This window comes from Elephantulus edwardii, unplaced genomic scaffold (assembly GCF_000299155.1).
Source record: "Elephantulus edwardii isolate Elephantulus edwardi_28Jun2011 unplaced genomic scaffold, EleEdw1.0 scaffold00245, whole genome shotgun sequence".
NCBI classification, from domain to species: domain Eukaryota; kingdom Metazoa; phylum Chordata; class Mammalia; order Macroscelidea; family Macroscelididae; genus Elephantulus; species Elephantulus edwardii.
The window spans coordinates 2,828,070-2,832,208 of NW_006399995.1; the positions used below are offsets into that span (position 1 = coordinate 2,828,070).

At 45.5% G+C, this 4,139-nt stretch overlaps 1 pseudogene; it reads right to left on the reverse strand.

The window, feature by feature from the left end:
• Positions 1-916: 916 nt before the first annotated feature.
• Positions 917-1,726, reverse strand: LOC102855451 (annotated as a pseudogene).
• Between the last annotated feature and the right edge of the window lie 2,413 nt (positions 1,727-4,139).

The window sequence follows — 4,139 nt, forward strand, 5'->3', positions numbered from 1 at the left end:
GGAAGTTATCAAAGTGAGGATGGTAGAGAGAAACTAGTAATTACCCAGGATGCTATCCATTTGGAAAATCTGAGCAGCTAGAAAACAAGTCTGAAGGTTGAAGACCAGAATGCCACAACCACACCTAGAGGTTAAGGAAATAGAGAATGTCTTAACACAATTGGCAGCTGTTGTTGTCATTGTTAGGTGACTGTCGAGTCAACTATGACTCAGGGTGATCCTGTGTACAACAGATTTGAACCCTGTCCTACCCTGTGCTATCCTCACCATTACCAATATCCTCAAGCCCACTGCTACAGTCATTATTTCATCTTACTGAAGGTCTTCTTCTCTCTTTTTTTTAAGGTGGAGGAAGTCTTTATCGGAGAGTGGGGTGAAGGTGGTAGGGGCTGGGTTGTGGTCAGGTGGGGCAGGCCCCCACCAGTTGTCCAGGTAGCCTGGGCTGAGAGGCCTCAGTTGGCACGTCAGGGTCCTGGGAGTGTGGGGGGACCCAGCCCCCGAGCCCAGGCCCCACCCATGGACACTTGGGAACAACCAAGCACAGAGTGGACAGCTAGGGCTTTAGACGGGGCAACACGCATGGCTGGGCCTGCACAGCAGATTGGGCACCAGTGGGAGGAGCAGTTTAGGCTGTGGGAGGCTGGCAGGTAGCCTGGACCTCACAGATTCCCTGGGATTCACAAGAAATGAAAGAAAAGGAGACCCGGTGAAAGGCTTGACTGAGTGTGACTCTGAAGGCGGGAAAGTCGAGTTAGGCTGGAAGGCGAGGAACTGGGACAGGACCGGCTCTGAGGCGGGCGGCTCTCCCAGGCGTGTTTCTCAGACGCCACAGAGGTGCATACGCTGGGATGGGTGCTGGGGAGGCAGGACTGTGACTAGGCACTGCTCCTCCTTTGTCCTGGGAGGTAGCCAGTGCTCAGTTGGCATTTCTCTGGCGGACATTCTTCTCCTTGTCGTTGACATGGTGACTCCCACTTTTTAGTGGTACAGAGCCCATGTCTTTATCATCCAACACCTCCTCCGGCTTCTGCCGCTTTTTCGTAGACAAAGATGATGGTGACCAGCACGAGGACCTCAGCCACGATGCCCAGGAACAGCCAGAGCGCGGCCAGGCGGCTGCGCACATACAGGGTGATAGAGGCCTGGTCGGTGCCTGTGGAGCTGGTGCCGTTGCACACGTACACGCCTGGGTCCTTCTCCAGGTCCAGGCTGCTGACGTGCAGCTCATTCCGCGTGTCCAAGGAGGTCACCAGAAACTTGTTCTGGGAGCTGTTGGTGATGAGCTGCTCCTCTGCGTCAGTCTTCTTGAACCAGACCCCGCTGGTGATGGGTGGCAAGGAGTTGGACTTGCACTTGAGGGCGACTGTCTCGCCCTCGTTGGCATGTTCCGACTTCTTCACAGCAAAGACTTTGGGGAGGCCCTCCACGGAGATGCTGGCCCTGCCTGCGTCCTCTGGGAGGAAGATGCAGTCGTACTTGCCCCCGCTGTCCTCTGAGTCCATTTCAAACTGGGTGCTCAGGCTGGACAACTGATCCTCCATGAGCACCTTGTCGCCCTGCATCCAGCGGTGGCCCTCGATGGGTGTGGTGCTGTGGTTCAGGGTACACGTCAGCAATGTCTTGGAGTCCATCTTCTCCACGAAGATCGAGACCTCACGAGCAGCCCTGAGGCACCGTCGATGCCCAGCAGCGCGGCCACCAGCACCACGAGCAGCACCGCCACCATGTCGCCTCTCTGCCCACGGAGCCACCGCCAACCGCCGCCGCCGCCGCCGCCGCGTCCGCGGCCCCAATAAGAACCGTTTTTCTTCTCTTTTGTTGACACTACACCTTTCCAAGCAGGTTGTCCTTTCCAAAGGACTGCTGTCTCTTATAACAACATGCTCAAAGTACGTGAGATGAAGCTTCATGACCCGTACTTCTAATGAACCCCTGTCTGCACTTTCTCCAAGACATATTTGTTTGTTCTTTTAGCAGTCCATTAAATAGTGTTCTATCTTCTCTAACACCATAACATAAAGGCATTGATTCTTCTTCTGTTATTCTTATTCATTGTTAAGATGCATAGAAAGTGATTGGAACGACACTTGAATCAGGTGCACCTTAAAGAATGGATAACTACTTAAGAGAATGAAAATTTTAAAAAAATTATAATGTCTTGGAGAGCAAACGAGGTTAGTATTTCTGAAAGGAGGAAATGTATCCATTTTATCACGTTTGTGAGATGGGGATTGTTTATGGACCATTGTATTTAGCAACATGAAGGCTGATGGGCTGTGTGCGTGCAGATGAGTATCACTCCCACCTCAACACAATTAAGAAGACATCTGGCTTCTTCATTTCTCTCTCTTGCTGTCTCTGCAGCCATGAAAGCCCTTGCTCCAGAAGACAGAGTTATAAGGCAGAGAACTACCTGACCTATGTGAGGTTCTACGTGAATGAGAAATAATCCTTTTGACAGATTCAATGGAGAGTCAGGGAAAAGGAAGATACTCATTGAAATTAATTAATGTAGTGCCTGCAACAATGACTGCCACATGGGAACAATTTTGAGGCTAGAGCAGAATCTGGTAGTAATTATGTTGTACACCCGAGTATTATGAGTCAGGACTGACTTGTTGGCATCTAACAATAACAAAACACTAAGGTGTGAGGGATTACCTGTGGAGGATATTACTGTTGTTGTTAGGTGGGTATCATCAAGTAAACTCGGACTCACAGCAATTCTATGTCTAATAGATCACAAATCTTCCCAATTCTGTGCCATTCTCATAGAGATTCCAAAACAATCTCTCATAAACTCATTGTTGCAGTCACTCGGTTAAACCATCTCATTGTGGGTTTTCCTCTCCTGCACAAACTCTACTTTCACTAGTTTGGTGTACTTTTAAGAAAATTATCTCCACCTCACAACATGCTTAAAGTATATGAGATGAAGTTTCACCATCCTTGCCTCTAAGAAGCATCCTTGTTGCATTTTCTCCATGAAAAGTTTGTTCTTTGATATCCATGGTATGTGTAGTCAATACTTCCTACCAACACAACAATCTAAAGGCATGATTTTTTCTCCAATATTCTTTACTACTTATCCAACTTTCAGACACATAAGAAGCAACTGAAAATATTATTCGAGCAGGTGCATCTTAGTAATAAAGCTGAAATTATTGCTCTTCAGCACTTTAAAGAGGTTAGTAATAGCTGATCCTCCCAATGCAACATGTCTTTTGATTTCTTGACTTCATGGATATTATTTTTGGATGGATGTTGTCCAAGTAAAGTGAAATAATTGAAAACTTCAATCTTTTCTAGTTATCATTATGTTGTCCATTGGTCCAGTTGTGAGGAATTTGTTTTCCTTGATGTTGAGATGCAGTTCATACTGGAGACTTTCATCTCCTTCAATAAGGGCTCTAAGTTCCCTTCATTTTCAGTGAGAACGTTTTTAACACTTGAGTAATGAAGGCTGTAATGAATCTTGCTGAAATCCTGATGCTACATTCTTCTTCACAGAGTTCTGCTTCTCAGATGAAAAAGGAAATAATAGAAAATTAAGCACCAAGATGAAGCTAGAACTAGATTTAAGGGGCAACTGGATCTAGGGAACAATGGTGAGAATGAATCTACAGTGGACATAAAAAACTCATTAAAATACATTAGAAATATGAAGCCAGTTGATTCAGAATTCCACATACAATTTCTTACACAGCTAAATTCAACCCAAACCAAACCAAATTCAACTCAGTTCCAACTTGTATGATCTTGCATTAGCAGGTAAGTGTATATTGGTTCTACTGCTTCTAATTTTGGCAATAGTCTGAAACAACAGTAAAATAAAGCTAAATAATAAACCTCCTAACCAAGGCATACATCTCACTGATGAGAACTTTTGCAAAGAGACACTAGAGCTAAAAGCCAACCCTCTGACCATTGCGTGAGGTTCACCCTCACAGACAGTAAAATTTGAAAACCAAATCATACATGATGTAGACTTCTTTAGCAAAAACAAATCGTTTATTTTTACACACATTTTAAGCCATTTTTTATGTTTCCCAAGGAAGGCACATCTGCTCCAGGAAATCACAGAGGAAATATGAAAAAAGAACAAAATTAGAGAAAAATATTTTTGTAGAATTGCTTTC